Raw genomic sequence first — 21,433 nt, forward strand, 5'->3', positions numbered from 1 at the left:
TTATTGGACAACTAATACAGAATACGCCACAATAGAAGACACCCTCTCGACATTGCATGTTTCACAAAATACACGAGGAAGTATCTTCCCTTAATAATCAATGGGGCTGTGTTCTGCATTGTAATTTGCTGAAAACGTTGTATGATCCCTAAATGTTACTGCTGCCGGGTTCAAATCAAATTTCCGGGCAACAAATATCCGATAACATCCACAAATTACTACCCAAACCATATCTGCTTTTTCTAGGAACACTCGAGGATAAAATTGGATAGCAAAACTTCTGCTCGCATCCATAACACCTCGCGATTGGTCGTGGTATCGGTATATTAGGTGACCATTTTGGGTGTCGAAAGACGTTACATTGCGATGACGAAGGCCTTTGATTTGCGGTTCCCGCCCCCACCCTCACCTCGAGCACTGGGAGATAATCCCACATACGTTTCACCTGTGAGCGGTTGGGCGAGAGTGCCTGAGCAATACAGTTTTGTTACTTATGCTGACAACGTCCTGGCTTATTCAAACGTTATGGAACCTTTATGTGTTTGGACAATATCCCTGGCAAGTGCATCTCGCTCCTGAATGACAGGACTGAAGTGAAGTTGTGTGATAGGATTTTGATAGCTGATTAAAGGGCGTGTAATCTTCTCATCGTAAATCAGAAAGGGTGAACATCTTGGATACATCGAAGAGCCAAACGTTCACAACTTCATCTATGCACTCCCATCCGGTCACCAGGATGAAACCTCCCTTGGAGGGAAAGTGAACCTCGAGCTCACTTGGTCGTTGACCCCTTAATCAATGACGTTGAGACCACTGACCACGGATCAAGGGTCATTCCGCTGTGGGGTCTGGGGACCCGAAAATCCAGCAGCTTGTAATTGTCTTGGCACTACGTCAAAGTTCAGTCAACGCCGACGACAACGGTTACGCAGATGGCAGCCTCATGTGGCCTTACACATTGGCTACATCAACGTGGACTGTCTCTTGTGGGCCTGTTCTGGTAGCATCGCTCAAGTGATCAGGATTGTTAGTCGTCTCTATCCTAGGATTCTCATAATGTAGATCTGGTCTGCCCCCTACTTCTCATACACATAACCTTGACCGTTGATTCGCTTACTTACTTAACTCTGATGTGACGGCCTTCAAAGGTTGCTTTTTATTCCCTCGTTGCAGTTTCATGAGATGGTAAGTGAAATAGCAACCTGGGATTGATGTTTCATCCTTTTGTCTTTATTTTCTTCATCAAAACGACATTTGGCGATGTGTCAAACAACAAGCCAGCTGTCCTTGGAGACAGGAATGGTGCAATGCTCCTACAAAAATGCTCAGGTCAATTATTGCTAGGATTTCTTTTCATGTGACAGGGCTGCGGCTAACTACAACCCGGAGGCTCTGATATCGATATGGGATAAGACATCTTCGTGTTGCATCAGGTGTTGGTTCACTTTTCTTCCTGCTGAATGTCTCAGAGTCTTTAATCACGTTTTTTCTCGTATGTATGTGTGTGAACATGTCTGTGTATATATGTGTGAACATGTCTGTGCACATTATGGGACAAATTGGACCCCACTTCTCTATGTGTGTTGAGCAAATTGTGTTTAAGAATAGTTTCCCAATGTCCTCAATACGCCATGCTAATTGTGGGTGAGAACAGGTTTCCGGTGCTCTATATGTATCGACCAGCGTTGGTAGGAAAAGGTTCCAAGCGCCCTAAGTGAGTCGACAAATTGTGGGTTAGAATACATGTAGGTTCACAGTGCTCTATGTGTGGCGTGCAGATTATGGGGAAGAGTAGGTTACCCGTGCTCTGTGTGAGTCGGGCAAATTGTACGGAATGAAAGGTTACAAGTGCTCTGTGTAGTCGTGTAAATTGTATTCAAGTGCCGACTGAGTGGACATCGGGCAGTAAAAAGGTGACGCCATTGTTCGTTGACACCACTAGATCTTAAGTCAGTCACTGACATCTGTTGCCACAATGTAATGAAATTTATAATCGGTATGTTGGTATAACTATGATGTTATGCCCTCTCTATGGTCCATCATAGTTGATCATCCAGTAGGGAGAATGCCGTTAGAATGGAATCAGCATTACCTCGATGTCGTATATAAAGCCATGTCCCTCCAATATATCACCCCCTTTCTCGTGTTAGCAGCACTTATGTCTTTGATCACGCTCAGATCTTGGAAACGCTGCGCTCGAGCATTGTCCTGCTGGAGTGTGTGCAGATCTTGATGTTGGTTAAAGAAGGGAACGACGTTGTTCTGAAGAATGGTGTCACGGTAGTAAAGGGCATTCACTCTGCCACGACAAACTACCAGAGCGGTTTTGTGATGATAAATGATCCCCCCCCCCACACACACACTATAATGCTGTCTCCACCCCACCGATCTGTTTGCACAACACAGTCCTGATGGTAACGTTCTCCCCGTCGACGCCATACCCGTAGACGCCCGTCAGCATTTCGCAAGTGAAAACGTGACTCATCGGAGAACACAACACCATGCCAACGTCGTAACAATCACAAACGATGCTGTTCAGCCCATCGTCGGCGTTCACGACGATTTCTATCAGTCAGGATGGGTCCAACATAATGGCGTCGACACCGTAATCCTGCCGTACGGAGACGGCGTCGGACGGTGGAAGCACTGATCAAACCACGTCGGCATTGGACAGCGTTGGCGGTTCTGGCAGCCGGCAACCAACCATCCCGAATCCCGATCCCGAGGGGTGGTAACACGTACCTGGCCAGGACGTTGGCGGTCCCTAGTGGCATTATTTATTGTCTTTCGTGTTATTAACAACATTTCCAACTTTCATTTTCACTCTCAAAACAATCCTATTACCATATTTCAAAATTTTACAGGTGGTGCGTTTTCATTGATGTTCAGTATATTAATCAGTGACTCCAATCGCAAACTCATAGGGGAACATTAACGCGCTACTGTCCAAATCAGAAGGACAGGAAACAATTCCATCCAATATAATCGCCTCTTTGACCATCAAGGAAATTCTGGGGACCTATTCTGACCCGGAACGAACGCAACAATGGCGTCCATTCAGCGTCTGCTCGGAGAACGGTAGATCTGCAGTTGGATGCACTTCCTACCAAAAACATTAACATATGGTATTTTTTGTTACCCTGTTCGACGATATTGAATGGATAACACAAGGGCTCGTCGACTCGCTGTACGTCACTTGTTTCTGAGTCATGTATCCGTGTTAAACTGAAGATTGGTAGCACGACGTGTCGGCACTGTTAAAACGGCATAAATTCCGACTAGTACAAGTAGCCACAACGACGTGTGTATGCCTCGCTATGTGAGTAAAATATTATTGAACGCGACGTTCAACGTCAATTAATCTCCGCTAATCCAGAGCCCCAAGTAATGAAAATAGTAGGAATAATACAACGAAAAAGGGATTGTGGAACATGACGTTGACACCAGTGATACAACGTTTTCTTAACTGAAGAAATTGCCGTTCCCAATGGTGCTTTATCATAATTTCCCCACAGTGATGTTCCTTTATTCCATACCAAATAGCATGCCACCGGCTCTGTGGACCTAACACCATCGACCGTTCACCTCATATAAGTCTAACAATGAGGTGTTCGGGGAAACTTTGTACCTCACGGTTGCTGCGTACGGAAATTGGAAAAAGAGCCATTTGGTGCCAACTCTGTGGAATTGGTTTCCATTGTATCTGTCCATTATGTAGCAGGGTCCTGGAAACAACACAGACAAGAAGTCACTTGTGGCATTGCAGTGACGGCTCAACACGTCGTTGATCAGATCGTTGCCTTTACACCGGGGCCATCAATGTTGCCCCTTGTGCAGGCTACCGTCAGGTCACTGCCTCAACTCGGAGACAGTGGTTATGGTGTGTGCAGGCTACCGTCAGGTCACTGCCTCAGCTCGGAGACAGTGGTTATGGTGTGTGCAGGCTACCGTCAGGTCACTGCCTCAGCTCAGAAACAGTGGTTATGGTGTGTGCACGTACACGTACATACAGCTGAATTGATCAAGCTTCTTTCAAAGTAAATCACACATGCCACGCATTTAAACAAGATGCATATCCAGTCAGTCACACACATGTCACACAATTAACCAAGATTCAACCTAAGTAAATCACACTTTTGCAACACAATTAGTCAAAATGCATCTTACGTCAATCCCACTTATGCAACACAATTAGGCCAGATGCATCTTACGTCAATCACACTTATGCAACACAATTAGGCCAGATGCATCCTTAGTCAATCACACGTATGCAGCACAATTAGTCAGATGCACCGTCAGTCAGTCACACTAAAGCAACACAATGTAGGTACGGTGAATCCTAAGTCAATCACACTTATGCAACACAATAAGGCAAGATGCATCCAAAGTCAGTCACACCTATGCAACTGAATTAGCCAAGATGGTTGGTTACCCACTTATCGCCTTGTACTTTAAGGTCCATCCACAGTCAGTCACTGTAGCTGTTTATCTTATTGTAGGGACCAGAGTGCGTGGGAAGTACATCTATCTTATCTGAACAGATACCAAGATACTTTGCTTACACTCCTTATCCACAAACAGCTGCGCACAGTTGTGGCAATTTTCGAGCTATATATATATACATATATATCAGTCGTCTTGATATGTACAATGATCTTTCAGAAGTTTTAGATTTTTGCAGTGTCTCACGGTATTAATATTGAGCCTTGAGCATCATTTTCAATGTTATCAGAGTAAAATATGTAAATATAATCAAATCACTATATCTTGAGTTAAAGAATTGAAGCGTTGTAACTATCAACGCGGAAAGCACTTCAGCACAAAGTTGTTGTTAAAAAATATATATACGACCTGCTCTGTCTTCTCGCATTGAAAGAACATCCGAAAAAATATCAATTCATTGCTTGGCTGCGTTAGGGAGGGGCTATGTTATAACATAAGAAGCTGACAGAGCATATCTCACAATTTAATTCTCGGTAGTTCTGTTTGCAACTGGTGCGCTACACAGTTGGCGGAGCGGGCGTAACGAAGCGGTTTGTTGATACGCAATCAGTATGCACTAGCGACCAGATCGGCAAATCGAGATACAGCCCAACCCTGTGGATGGTAGAATTGGCTGGAAGTACATCAAACAGTTGGGACCACTTTGATCCTCGTGGGTTGACGTGTTTGATTTAGAGATCCATTCCATTTCCCTGTTCCACAGACAAAGCCAGTCCGAAGAGAGGTAGAAATGCAAGACTGAGAGGGAAATTTGTAGTGTTGCGAGTGAAAGGAGAACGCGTGAGACGCGGAAGACATAAATACCGAGTTTTCTTGATCATGGAAGTTATTTGAAATGACGTGCTTCTTACCATAAGTAAGACGGATGTACGTGGTTTTGATAATGTTCTCATTGAGTCATTGCAGAATATTAGCTGTTTTCTGTTCTCCTTCCTATGCCATGCGTCTTTCATGGTTTCGTCAGTTGTCGACAGAGCTCAAGATAATCCTCCAAGCTGTCTTATAGTGCTTCTGTTTGATGAGACCCAACAAGTGATTTGCCCTCTGCTAAGTGAGCTAGTTTCATGTCGACTCCTATGTTGCTACCGTGGCGGTCTACGGTAGTGTCATGTTCACAAAACGTGAGCGCAGGAGAAGTTTGAATTTAAAGACGAAGTGTGTGCGTATGCGTGCGTGCGTGTGCGTGTGCGTGTGTGCGTCTTCTTCTGTTTGTTTACGAAGCATTACTTTGGATTGTTAGTTTGTTCTTTAACACTTCAGTCAACTATATTCCAGTAATTATCATATTGTATATAACGTCGGTCTGTTTTGACCAACCACACACAGACTAGTGACTGACATAATGAACATCGGATTACTCAGTTTTGGTATGATGACATGCATCAACCCCCCGTCGCATTACGACAATTATTACTAACCTAATCACTAGCATAACGTCTCAGTATGTATTCGTGGAACTGTGTGTACATATAGGCAGCGTACGGGCGCGCTTTGCTATTCACGATGTTTGATATCTCCTTACATTTCCGAGCCTCGAGGGGCGGCGGGGTAGCCTAATGGTTAAAGCGTTGGTTCGTCACGCCGAAGACCCGGGTTCGAATCCCCACATGGCACAATGTGTGAAGCCCATTTCTGGTGTCCCCCGCCGTGATATTGCTGGAATATTGCTAAAAGCGGCGTAAAACCAAACTCAGTCAGTCAGTCCGAGCCTCGAAATGAGTGTAGGGTATGTCTCAGGAAGATGACTTGGTCACCGAGCAGATGCCTTTTTCTATTCATGAATGCGTGTTCTTTGCTAAGGTAGCAAGCCGAGTGGTGCCAAATAAGATAAGGTATAGCTCAGCAACTGTATATATTGATTAAACGTGGTATACGTGTACAACCTGGGGAGCCAACAGGTTTGCTTGTAAGAGGTGACTCAATGGATTTGATTGAAATATCCATGAATACAGAATTGTTCTCGTCACTTATATATGGGTGAAATAATGCCGCTGCGACGTAAAGCCCAACTCAACTCAATGGATTCGATGACCAGTCGTTGCGGTTTTGTTTATAACATGCCATCCTTTCCTGACAACTTGGGACTTTGCTCAAGGTATTCACTGGCACATAAAAAAATTGACACATAAAGCGGCAGATAACTTTCCTTTTCTGGTGATATGTGCTATTCTTACTATAACTGATGACAGTAATGATAACTGATAACGCTAGAAGGATCTGGTAAACCGTACTTCTATAAACAACCAGTAACAAAAGAAGCACCTGCAACATGTAATAATGATGTCGGTGTTCTAGTTGTGGGCCGATATCTTTCAGCTGAAAATCAAGAAATCAGCGGATTCTGTCATGACTAAGGGAGACAACTCTGAAAAATGAATTCAAGAGAACCAACGGTATATGACAAATGGAAGTTCCAACCATAACTGTTTTAGAAATTATACTGAAAGCAATTCTGCCAGCTTAAAAGGTTCCAGGGTTTGTCAATATAACCGTATGCTTGTTTTGCAGATCACACTACACATATACCTGATACAGGAAGTTTGCTGCTAACACCCGACGGACCAGAACTATCACAATCTGTTCCCTAGCACTAACTGATTTGTAATTTCAAACAGCATGTTGTCTGCTAATGCATTGATTGCACATTACAACCACCGTGGTAGTGAGGAAGCGATCAGGAACCCATCATTTGTTCAAAGTTCAGTGGTTACATGAGAGGTCGATTTAATGAATCAGTTAAAGGTGCAAGATCAAATTCGCATTTGTTTTCCATACCCTTGTGGATTCGCTGACTCTGTCAATTGCTTCAGACTGTTTTGTGGTCGCAGCGTGTGCTTAATGTAGCTCAACACACATTGACCTTTATCCATTGACGCGCGTCATTCACTGTCACGTCATTGCGAGATCGTTACGTTGCGTCAGGTTAATAATGTGCCTTCTATTTAGCATAAACTTCGACTGATGGTATTTGCCCAAGACGAGTAATAGATATCATTGAAACTACTGGAGCCTTTACTGATTTTCAATGACCCATTGATATAATTTTCACCTCTTGTTGGTGTTTTACGCCCAATTGAATCGGTTTCGGCAGATTATCAATATTAATTATTCCCTCCATTTGACGTTTCAAATTCCATTACGAAAGAGACGTGAGACCCAGTCGTGTGATTATAACGACCGTTCGTGTATGGATCATTGTCAAATAGTACTGATACCAGATATGCGTGAACAGGCGAGCTTATCCACCCTCATATTCCACCTGATATTCAGCAACCCATTCTTCTCGTAAGGGGGATCGGGTGGTCGGGCTCGCTGACTTGGTTGACACATGCCATCGCATCCTAGCTGCGTTAATCGATGCTCATGCTGTTGATCAGTCTATTGTGGATCGCTCTTCTGTTGATCACCACCGCAGGATAGCTGGAAAATTGCTGAGAGCAGAGTAAATGAACAATTAAACAAACAAACAAACAATCAAACAAACAAACAAACAAACAAAATCACTTGGATGACGTTAGACTAATCTTACACGTTGATTGTACTTGTAGCTGTTTAATTATCTGATTACTTTCTACTTTCCGATAGAGGATACAATCTTTCAGAATTCGTAAATGTTTAAAGGACGAACTCAAGTTCGAGTGCAACCCAATAATGCACAGTCGGCAATACAAAATAATAAAAATGTCAGTTGAAAAATGTAAAAATTATCATGTTAAAATTAGAAACTGTACTTCTTGCATGCTTCTTGTGAGAGCACTCTTTTCTCGGAAGCAACAGCGGATATTTGCCCGTTACACAATGATTGAGTGTTTGGGAAGAAACTAGATTAGGCATACTTTGTAAGGATAGGTCACATTGATTTCAATCACCCTTGTCACAGTAGCTTGATAATTTCGACGTTGCGTAAATCACTTAACGGATTTTTCTTTCAAATAATGCACTCAATCGTATCTCTGTCGTTGAGTGATGCTAAAACGTTGATATGCCGTGAGAGCTCTGGGAAGCTTAAAGGTCGACATGTGGGTTAGTGGTGAAGAATTGGTGTAGGGACAATCGTTTACATTACTGCCAAACATTCATGACTTCTTTTCTCCATCTTCATTTTAGTGTCATCCTTCATAGAACGAGTTAACCACGAATCAATGATGTTCTTGTCGTGTTTCATGTCCAACTTCAGAATGGGTAGCCAATAACTGAAGTAATTCGTGATCAATCATCTGATTACTTCGCTTTGGGGACATTTCTGTAGGTGTTCCTCAAGGGACCTTGTGGCCTAGTGGTGTGGTCATCGCCTTTGGTTGGATCGAATTCTATTCAGGTGATTATGAGCATTGATATGCATCCCCACATCTTCGATGGTCTGTGTAATAATGGCGGTTGACGTGAGGGTCCAGAACCAGTATTGCCGTTTCGATCTTATTAAGCTGACATAGTTGACCTTACTGTTCGTTGGAAGCTGTCATCGACAAAATATCCCAGCAGACTTCGGCTTTTGAATTTCAGTTCTTCAGAACAGCACGGTGGTACAATTAACATCGACGTTTGTAGCGAACACACTGATTACTCGTTTCCAAAACGATCAGGATGGTAACTCGGTATAAAAATATTTGTAATGGTTGATTGTTCAACAACACTACATTGTGAGTGAGTGCCCGTCTGTAGGACCGAGATTCACAGAGCGGGGCAGTTTGTTTTCATATTCCATATTCGGGGCGGTGGGGTAGCTTAGTGGTTAAAGCATTTGCTGGTCACTCCAAAAGTCCGGGTTCGATTCCCCACATGGGGAAATGTGTGAAGCCCATTTCCGTGATATTGCTGGAATATTGCTAAACGCGGCCCAAACCTAAACTCACCCTCTCACTGTTTTTATGTTCTTGCAGTTGCCCTGCATACTAAACCTGTGCTTGAATTACCTTTGATAAAGTGATTCGTAAATGATAATGGTTACGATTTCGTACACATTACCAAGCCATTGATAATATATACAAGAAGCATCACATGAATCCTGAACCGATGAAGATCTGGGTATGCATTAGTCTCCAGTCGTAGGAGACGATTAACGGGATTGGGTGGTCAGGTTCGCTGACATGGTTGACACTTGTCATCCTATCTCAATCGAGTCGCTCGATGTTCATGCTGCTGATCACTGGATTGTCTGGTCCAGACTCGAATATTTACAGACTGACGCCATATAGCTGGGATGTTGAGGAGTGCGCTTTAAAAACAAAGAAAACATGAATTCTTATCGGCACAAACTATGTTCAAATTCATCAGGAAACAGCCATTCTACTTGGTAACATACGAGCCTTTACTGTTCTTGCTAGTCACGTGTTATGTTAGAGACTGCATGCGTGTTGACAGAGTAAACAGTTGACTCCGTGAGTGAGTGGGTATAGTTTTACGCCTCTTTTAGCAATATTCCAGCAATATCACTGCGGAGGATCCATGCGGGAATCGAACCCGGACCTTTGGCGTGACGAGTCAACGCTTTAACCACTAGGCTACACCACCGCCCCCAGTTGACTACGACCGTTGAAAGATCTAACTGGTATTCAATAATAATAGATGTTATAATCAGGGCTGACTCAGTTTATATATATGCTATCGTATCCCAGTTGTGTAGGTTGATGATGTCACAATCAAACACTGAATTGCCTGATCGCCCTCATATAAATGTAACGTTGGAGGTAACGTTGGAAGCCCAAACAAACAAGTTGACAATACAGTCGACAATATGAATCTTCCATTGATTCTGTTGGCCCCAGCTATATGTTCACTGACACCATTACTAGCGGAGAAAGTTGGATCGATCTTTTTAATCCTTAAGTCCGGTTCCAGTGAAAAACGCTGGATTGTCATCGAAATTGCGAGTGGTATCGATTAAAATGTGCTACTGCGACCTCTCCGCTTGCGTTAGATTCGCAGAGGGAATGGTTAGCTTGGATCAAGTGACTGTTTTGTTTTGTATGTTTTTTGGTTAACGTCGCAATATTCCAGATATATGGCTGCTGTCTGTTATTAGTCGAATCTGGATATGAAAACCCAGTGATTGATGTTGTGAGCATTGATCTACGGAGTTGGAATGCAATGACATGCTAGGCCACGGAGTGTTCAAATGTCACCGAATAATGTTTGCTTTTACTGCCGTTACACAAAATGTGTGAAATATGACATAGATCCAGGTTCTTATTCCTTGGTAAATGAATTATTTTAGATTTTGCGTTGCTTCACGCAGCTAACATATAAATCACGATTCCTGCACTGTAAGATGGCACTAGAGTCAATGAATTGTTTTTTCAAGTTGATTATTCAAGTTGAAAGCGACAATGAACAGAATTCACCACACGACTTCTATAATATGGGAAATATCAACTGAGCTGGAAAATATTATTTAGTATGATCATCGTACTGTCTCTTACCAAAGCGGTTTGCTGGGCTTTCTCTTTCACGTGACTAGACACGCATTGTGCCACGGTATGACCTGTTTACCAAGAATATACATAAAATGCCGGACAAAAGAAAGTGTACAACCGGTTTAAATGACGAACTCCCCCCAAAAAACAAAACACAAAACAAAAGCAAAAAACAAACAAACAAACAAACAAACAACCCACCCCTCCCTCCCCGCCCCCAAAACAAAAAAAACCTCCAAAGAAAACAAACAAAACAATACAAAAAACCCAAACCCGTTGTTCTATGGTGTCATACTTGATAGCGTGACATAGTTCTTTTTGGGTTGGTCTTTGTGGTAGTGTTTGCCTTGATTCAGCCACTGTTTGCACCAAGTGTCACTTTGTAATAAGTGGGTCAAATCCTATCTTAAAGTATACTTTTTATTGCGATATATAACGTATGTATATTTAATTTCATTCGTTATGAAATAACATCTTGTGAGATGTCTTGCTTAAACCCGTACATAAGATATCAGATTGTTATACAAGTGTCACCTGTAACCTTTACTCGGAACAACCTTGTCTGTGCACTCTTGCCGTGTCATTATACAGACCAAGCTTTTACATGAATATTACATTAAAAAAGAATGCCATTAAAAACATTACCTTACACCGCGAAATCAATCTTAATTTATACCTCGTAACCATGGCAATGTAATGAAATTTAAGATGTTAGAAGACAGCCGCGGTAACAAAAAATAATAGTTTTATAGCCAGACAATAATCGGAAGCTAAGAGGGAAAGTGTTTTAAAGCTGTCATTACCTTTCTCATGCATAAATAACAAGTTTTATTGATATATGAATGTTTGTGTTTGAGTGTGTGAAATCGTTTCATATTGTTGAAAATATGCTTTTAGTCAAAATAGGTTTTCTTGAATTAGGTGTTTGAAATATGCATCTGTTGATGAAACTGAATCTGGACAAGAGGGGTTTTGTATACAATGAGAATGTTGTATTTCACGTGTAGATAAAATAGTCAAATGAAATGGTTTCTAATTTGCTTCGGTTATATGTCAGATAATCTTCGAACACTTGATCTGATATATAGTAGTTAATGTGGGGCGGTGGGGTAGCCCTAGTGGTTAAAGCGCTCGCTCGTCACGCCGAAGACACGGGTTCGATTCCCCACATGGGTACAATGTGTGAAGCCCATTTCTGATGTCCCCCGCAGTGATATTGCTGGAATATTGCTAAAAGTGGCGTAACACAAAACTGACTCACTCACTTCTTTCACAACTGTACAATGTGCAAGCAGTAATGGACCCGAATATTCTTATGATTATGAGCAGTAAGCATTCGACTTCCATTCTCAACCGCGAGGGAGTATACAACCCATGCCTATGCTGGAGCTGGTTTTGTTTGTATTGCAAAATCCAAAACAAGCTTATTCTGCTTAATGTCATAGTATAAGCTCAAAACCATCAAAGTGTCAAAATACCATGTACGATATTTACACATTACGGCATATATGATATTCCCTTTATCTTTTATGCATTTATATTCATCCCAAAGGGCGTATGAAGACTTTATGGAACCAAAGATGTAACCAATTACATGCCAGTGACGTCAAAATTAAGAACCAGTGATATGCTGTGTCTCTCTCAGTATGTGGAGGAGTGAAATTCTGTGGCGAATCTTCACATACCATGCACAATGAGTTCTTGACTATCGAAAACGTGGCCGCTGAATTCTACATGACTGAATATGTGACCAATTAATCAATAGTGTTTGATGCCTGATTACAAGATTGGTGATAAACGGCACCACCGAATACCTCCTTACTGAATACGTGCCAACTAACATGGATGTCATAAAATATTAAGTCAGGTCACATAGTCCCAACGTTTACACACACCAAACACCATTGGTTATTTTTGGAGTAACAAACCAAGAACCTATACCCAACTTTAATAGACTCTAGATCCTGTGTGGCTACATACGCCCAACTTTAAAGAAATTAAGCCTGGTGAAGGTTTACGAACCACTATGAAAGACGTTAGTCCTCTCGACTATACAACTTAGCAAGGGATGAGTCTTATATACGCAAATTTTGAATCAGCTTAGCATTTGTGGACTTTTACCCAATCTTTGAACGGCACTAATGGTGTATGTACTCCCAATTATGAAAGACGCTAGTCTTTGTGGGGTATATAGCCCAATTTTGAAAGACGCTAGTCTTCTTGACCATACACGCCCAATTTTGAAAGACGCTAGTCTTTGTGGAGTATATACGCCCAATTATGAAAGACGCTAGTCTTTGTGGGGTATATACGCCCAATTTTGAAAGACGCTAGTCTTTGTGGGGTATATACGCCCAATTATGAAAGACGCCAGTCTTCTGGAGTATACACGCCAAATTTTGAAAGACGCTAGTCTTCTGGAGTATACACGCCAAATTTTGAAAGACGCTAGTCTTTGTGGAGTATATACGGAGTATACACGCCCGTATTTGAAAGATGCTAATTTGACAGTTAATCGGTGGTATTTTAGGCCGAATTTTGAAACCCATTTGTCTCTGTGGAATACATACCAATTTTGAAAGACTAGGTTTTGTAGAGTTTACATGCCCATCTTTGAGAGACATTAGTCTTTTAAAGTATTTCACCAGTTCTACATATAGCCGTATTGAATCAACTTCGTTAAGTCTTCAATAGATCAATATGCCAGTACTACTGTCGGGGTACTGTCTGAAGACGACTTCAGCTTCTGTCCGTGTGTACTCAGGAGACTATCTATCCCCCGCAGCTCACTAAACTCACACTGGTGTCAGGATTCAACTTCGGAAATAACGTTAATTATGTACGGGAGGATGCACATCACTCGGTGGCAAAATTGCTGTATGACGCTAACAATACTGACTGCCTTTCATGATCTGTCGGCACTGGTACTATCTCTCTGGGTATGAGTGAGTGAGTGGGTTTAGTTTTACGCCGCACTCAATATTCCAGCTATAGGGTGGCGGTCTGTAAATAATCGAGTCTGGACCAGGCAGTCCAATGATCAACAGCATGAGCATCGATCTACGCCATTGAGATAAGGTGATATGTGTCACCCAAGTCAGCAAGCCTGACAACCCGATCCCTTTAGTTGCCTCTTACGACAAGCATGGGTTACTGAAGATCAGTTCTAACCCGGATCTTCATGGGTCTCTCGTGATATGACACATCGAAGAACATATGCTCCTGATTGGAATAAAAACATACCTATATTGAATAATTGATAATATCTGTTTTAATTAACGTTAAAGGCAATCGTAAACATGAATTTACTATAACGTGAACACATCTGGTGGTTAACATCATCATGTGAACAATCCAAGGATTAACGTCGATCTACACAGTTCCGACACGATAACAAGCCTGATTCCACGATCCCGTTAGTGGGCTCTTACAGCAAGTATGGGTTGCTGAAGACAACTTCTAACCCGGATCTGCACGGGTACGTAACTCTACATTCGGTACATCCTTATTGTTACGGCTGTCGAATCGCAATGTCAGCTGTCGTTATTATTTCGCCTATCGTACCTCAATGACAATCGACGTTACCTTTTCGACTTGCCATAACTCAATGGTAATCGTCGTTGTTATCATGGCTACCGGAACTAAATTACAAGAAGATTTCGTAACAGGTCACACAAGGAAGGACAGTAATGTTTAACATCTCGATATAACAATTTGTTTAAAATTATTTTTTATGTTACTTACTTTCAGTTTACTACAGTTAAAGCGAAATGTAATAAAATAGTCAGCACCCGTTTAAGTAACATGCTAGGGAATACACCGTATGTCCGTATTTTGTAGCATGGAATGGTGAATAGTGTATACATATACAATTTCATGTCGACAAGCATATAATTAAGAGTGAAGTAGCATCAGAGATATGGAGTTACAACTGTTATTTCCCTTCGGAGCGATGGATGATAATAATATAATCTTTCTACTGCTACCCGATAATGTGTTCTCGCTGTTTCAATCCCTAATGTCGGTACTACGAGTATATTACGTTTAATATCTTCCGAACACGTAACGAAATACTCTGTTCCATTACACGCAATAAAAGAAGACATTTGATTACAAGACTGATACAAAAGTACTGCACAACCCTTAATTCTCAAGATTTTGCTAAAGTGTTTCTCGCTGGTCTCGCTGGTCCACAGGAGTTATGAGTCTGCGTGAGTCGCTGATGTTGAGGTAGTGGCTTCTTCAACCTGGAGCTACCGATGTTTTCTGAATCTTTCACCCTGGTGCAGTAATGGCGCCATATTGCTGTCACTTACCCCAATTTCTTATGATTTGATGTGTATTTGTCTGGAGGGGATATCTGCGTGAGGGCCATCATGTAGACAGACATTGTTAGCAGAGTTGATTTAATTCAAACATGATCCTGTAGATTCAAGGGTCAGTGGCGAGTACAAGGAATTCATCCATTTGTACCACCGAGTCTCGTTATAGAGTTTGATGGGGAATAAAAAGGAAATTCACAAAGCGACCATACCTTCGTTAGAATGGATGATTGCATTAAAAAAGAAGGAGATCTTGCAACAAAGCTAATGAACCCAATTATGTCCGAGACAAATTAAAAAAGGTGAACATGATTTTGAATCAATATTTAGCTCAAAGGCAAGCATCACATGGCTCTTCTGTAGTCCAGTTACCACAACGAAGATAATTGACCTGGCTGATCCTTGAACATACATCTCTTTGCATACATAGATAATGACACTGCACCTTCACAAATTCAGGTAATAAAGCCCAGGGTTCCCTTTGAAGCTGCCTTCCTCATAAAAGGAACGATTGCTCGCATAGTAATGATATCGTATCTGTCCGACTGCGCTTTCCATTGAATCAAAGGGTTTGTCCATGGGATTACGAGCAGTAATAAACATTTATGTGACCTCTACACTCGACCAGAAAACATTGTTTGATAAAAATGCCCTATAACAAAAGTGGGTTACTTCTTTCATTAATATAATTGTATTTTTTGAAAGCATTGCAACCTACAAAAGAAAATATATGCAAATATTTGTGCCACAATATTATTTGCTGAAGGTAAACAATATCTAAATATCACTTCTCTCCTGTGAACAAATATGAGGACATGTAATTAATGCGGAGGAATAAGGAAAAAGTGCACCAACTATTCTGAAGGGAAGGTGCACCAACTATTCTAAAAGAAAGGGTACCAACTATTCTGAAGAAAAGGTGATCCAAGTATTCTTAAGAAATGGCGAACCAACTATTCCGAACGGAAAGTGTAGTAACTATTCTGAAGGGAAGGTGCACCAACTATTTTATAAGAAAGGTGCTCCAACTATTCTAAAGGGAAGGTGGACCAACTATATTAAAAGAAAGGTGCTCCAACTATTCTAAAGGGAAGGTGGACCAACTATATTAAAAGAAAGGTGCTCCAACTATTCTAAAGGGAAGGTGCACCAACTATTTTATAAGAAAGGTGCTCCAACTATTCTAAAGGGAAGGTGCACCAACTATTTTATAAGAAAGGTGCTCCAACTATTCTAAAGGGAAGGTGCACCAACTATTTTATAAGAAAGGTGCTCCAACTATTCTAAAGGGAAGGTGGACCAACTATATTATAAGAAAGGTGCTCCAACTATTCTAAAGGGAAGGTGCACCAACTATTTTATAAGAAAGGTGCTCCAACTATTCTAAAGGGAAGGTGCACCAACTATTTTATAAGAAAGGTGCTCCAACTATTCTAAAGGGAAGGTGGACCAACTATATTAAAAGAAAGGTGCTTCAACATTTCTAAAAGAAACGTGCTCCATATAAATTCGTTTCAGAAGTCCCTGATTATGTTGACATAATAAGCATAAATAAATTCAATAATCGATTATTAATCGTCTCAATTCAGTAAACCCATTACAATCTCTTTCCATTTTCTTGATACATGAATTTGCTATAATGTGAACAGGTTAACCACAAACTCACGTAGTTAACATGTATAGGTATATGTAAGCCATGTCATGCGTATATCATTTCCTTGATAACTGCGATAAGTAATAATTAACAGTGACATCCGCATCACAGGCCCTTGATTATTCATGTAATTATACATCAAGATCCCCTGAACCACGCTTCAGCACATACATGTATCACTAGATTATGTTGCTGATGATGCGATTGAGTTCTGCATCAACGTTTTTCATTATATATATGGAGCTTTTCAATTACTTTGCATGCTAAGGATGTGCTTATCACTCATATTAACGTTAATACGGTATAGCACCACACCTGTGCCTTGAACTCTCGTTAGTACGGCAATGTTATTAAACACGTAGAGACGATACCGTTCTAATTTCAGTACACATTGGGAATAACCCGAAAGCCGAGATATTGTCTGACAGACATATGAAAGTACTGAAACAGCAGTCTGTCTCTCTAAAGTCAGGGTTGGTGCACATCAATAGACTGTTTGTGGATGTCTGTTGTACCAGACTCTCCTTCTAGAGCGTATGTAGGGTCCGTATCTTCTGTAACCTATACTTAATGATGTATTAGACACAAATATTTTTTTCTGACAGCAATATACATATGTGCCATGCAGAACGAACCGACGTTAACTTTCATTATAAATAACATTCGTCTTCCAGTAACGTTTGGGGAGATGGGGTAGCCTAGTGGTTAAAGCGTTCGCTCGTCAGATTATTATTGGCAAAGAGCAGCAATTCTACTTTGGGTTTGAAGCGTGGCGTTCTCAAATACGAAAATAAGCAATTAAAAGAAATGCGTATGTATGCCATATAGTTTACAATTTTCTTTTTCCAACTAGCGAAAATACTTTTATCCACTACAAGAGCTTTCTCGGATCTGGTATTTCCCTTTGGTCTGATAATATGTCTTACTTGTGGATTTAGGGGGCGGTGGGGGTAGCCTGGGGGTTAAAGCGTTCGCTTGTCACGCCGAAGACCCGGGTTTGATTCCCCACATGGGCACAATGTGTGAAGATCATTTCTGGTGTCTCCCCGCCGTGATATTGCTGGAATATTGCTAAAAGGGGCGTAAAACCTCACTCACTCACTTCTTGTGTCTTTAGGTATTACCCCGCTAAACGATGTTTACCTCACCCTTGGCCGTTCTGAAAAACAGTCATGATCAGGCTATAAAGCCTCAGCTACTGACGCGGTGTGTTTGTTTCTGAACGCTCATAACGTGAACGCTTCCATAACTCATAAACCATGATTGCCTTTAGTGGAAGTGTCCGTCCCAAGGCTACAACCAGACAGTGACAAAAGATAAAACCTGAGGGCGTTTTTTATTCCTCCCATTGAATACGTGATCACACGCGCGTCAACATGAATAACCATGAGTTATCAGTGCACATAATGCAACAAACACGTTTTTAAGTGAAGCGAAGAAGAGAGGTGACCTAATCCGTTCCGTTGCACAGAAGAACCTTAACGCTATGACCGTCGTAAGTCTATGTATATGGAGTTTTGGTCACATTGGCGCCATGATCGCTTTGTATCACGGCTTCAAGGTTTGAACATTTTATTCCAAAGTGAATTCCGAATAGGGCTTGTTGACAATCTATACAACTGAATTCCAGTTAACGTCTCAGCTTTAAAGCGCCCGGCTCTCATTCGTTTAATATGCAACATGACACACATGTTCATAAAATTTCAACTATGTTTGTGATATTAATCAGTGGACATAATTATAACCCTGATACTGGTATTTAGGGGATAAATTGACTGTTTTGAAATTTGAGATAGTACAGCTGCAGATTGGATATCTCATTTTAAATTGGAAGCCGTTAGCTTGAAATAATTCACCAACTGTAATGCAAATTCAGAATTACTTTCATCCAACACGAACTTCAACCTCATTTAGCTTGAAAATTGATCTTCAGTAACCCATGCTTGTCGTTAGAGGCGACTAACAGGATCGGGTGGTCAGGCTCGCTGACTTGGCTGACACATGTCATCGTATCCCAATTGCGTAGATCGATGCTCATACTGTCGATCACCGGATTGTCTTTTCCAGACTCGATAACTTACATACCGTCGCCATATAGCTGGAATATTGCTGCATACGGCGTAAAACTAAACTCACTCACTTACATTCACTGTCCACAGATGCCAAAATAGCTGATCAAGTGACACTGCTATTTTCAAATTGCATGATAGGCAATCCCAGTCTGAAGTTATGTTGAACATTAACCTGATGATTTACTGCCTGCGGCGACACCCTGAAGTATCTCTGAACACTGCGTTTTCGAGCTGAAGACGAGCCAGCCTTTTGCGGGATGAGATGCTGATTACTTCTGTGACATAACGGATTGTGTGTGATTTAGCTTTAATTGTATGTGTTCTGAAATCGATTTCATAATATTTGATAACCTGATGTGACCCAGAGCTTGGGCAGTGTGTCATGTGCCCATGTGACAGTTAGTGCGAAAACATCTTATAATGATCGGAATACAGAGCCTGGACAGTTCTAATCGATAATATGCCGTTCGTTCTTCGTTGAAAAAACATCATGCTTTTGCGGTTTCCAAATCGATCATGTTGACCAGTCCGAATCGAGCATTCTTCAGTTCCATGTTAGAATACTAATCCTTATCTCCCAAAAGTGGCAAATTTACCATCTATCGTTACAGAGTAAGATTGTACTAACATTGGCAACCGTGTTAAAGGGAAGGTGGGGTAGCCTAATGGTTGAAGCGTCCGCTCACCACGCCGAAGACCCGTGTTCGATTCCCCACATGAGTACAATATGTGAAGGCCAATTCGGGTGTCCCCCGCCGTAATATTGCTGGAATATTGCTAAAAGCGGCGTAAAATTATACTCGCTCACTCAACCGTGTTAACGAATAGACGACGGGTGCTGCAAACATAAAGTCCACATTAACCCCTCAAGCCGTGATACAACTAACATTTTGTTCCAAGATGCTTTATCACAAACTCAATCACTGACAGGTGGAATTAAATCGACCTGATATAATCAAAATATATCCCGTACGTATCATATTTGTGATCGGGTTACCGTACAGAAGGGAAAACATAATTATCTAATTGCAAAGGTACGTACAGTGAACATAATTCTAACATTTCCAAAACTGTTGATTGACATATATACAGTTTGTTGCCCGCCATTTTGGATTCACTCTTCAACACATGTCATGGTCGGTCTTGTGTGCAATCATTTGAGATAATATACGAAAGGTATGTTTATGTAAACAATTATATATTTTGAAAGAACACGAACAAAGATTATAGACATATTATGTTCTAAGGTTCATATTAGTTCATATCCGTATAGAGTTTCTAGCCACGGTGCGGTAGTGTCGTAATATAAACACACTTCATGAAGAAAAATCATTCATGATATTAACACTATCGCTAATTATTATCATCATCCCTTAAGAATGTAATGCTATTTTTTCCGTCTATCCATGAAAAACGTCTTCCATAAATTATGTCTCTCATAAGTGCATGCTCAACACAGTATGTTGCTAAAAATACAAGTTTGGCTTATTTACTGCCACCGAGAATATAAGACTGGGGTTTTACGAAAAGGCAAAAAGGATGTATTTGGTGATTACATCAAGATTCATTAGAATTGGATGCTGGTGTTATTCAGATAAATAAGCTTCTTCACCTTTTGGATGTGGTTCAGAGTCATGAAATAAAAAAATTGGACATTATTATTGTAATTGGGGCTGCTGAGATTGGACGCCCTCATCCTGCTCATCCTCTGGAGACATCATGCCGCATTGTCAATAGTACTGCATTTGTTTTAGATCCACAGCGTGACATTTCCACATATGATATTCTATCTGTTTGACATGCTTGGGAATTTCGCTAACAGGCTTTATTGTCGTGTCTGTTCGGCATGAAATTAAATGACACATGTTTGAAGACTGAGTATGTTATAATGAACATCCACGTTGAGTCCATTGTGAGGCACAGACGCTGTCACTTATTGTGTCACGTATTTTTAAAACCAACGCCTTCTCACTGCTTGTGTAAGACAGCCACGTGTATAATGGATACGTAACATATTATTTAGAGCGAAATTAGGGAATAGACGGAAAAGAACTTACATTATTCAAAATTGGTTGAGATATAAGTTTCTGTGATTGTTTTACGATGATAGTGAACGAAAGGGAACGCATTACAACGGTTGTGAAGTATACCAGTAGATGTTATGTCCTCCAAAGATCTTGAAGGACTAAAGGGTTAAGATAAGGAATTTCAAACTTGACGTTTCTGCACTAGTGGTACCTTATACCACCTAATAATGAACGAAAGGGAACACATTACAACAGGTAGTGAAGTATTCCATTAGATCTTATGCCCTCCAAAGATGTTGAAGGACTGAATGGATACGATGTGGAATTACACACTTGACATTTCTGGATCAGTAGTACCTAATACCACCTAATTATGAACGAAAGGTAAAACATTACAACAGGCAGTGAAATATGCCAGTAGATGTTATTCCCTCCGAAGATC

General features: G+C 41.1%; 1 protein-coding gene across 2 annotated transcripts in view; it reads left to right on the plus strand.

The window, feature by feature from the left end:
• LOC124259611 (FMRFamide receptor-like) overlaps positions 1–21,433 on the plus strand; it is a 195,936-nt gene that overhangs the window by 87,527 nt on the left and 86,976 nt on the right. The window lies entirely within an intron of this gene.

This window comes from Haliotis rubra, unplaced genomic scaffold (assembly GCF_003918875.1).
Source record: "Haliotis rubra isolate DU_JTF1 unplaced genomic scaffold, ASM391887v1 Scf73, whole genome shotgun sequence".
In the NCBI taxonomy this organism is placed as follows: domain Eukaryota; kingdom Metazoa; phylum Mollusca; class Gastropoda; order Lepetellida; family Haliotidae; genus Haliotis; species Haliotis rubra.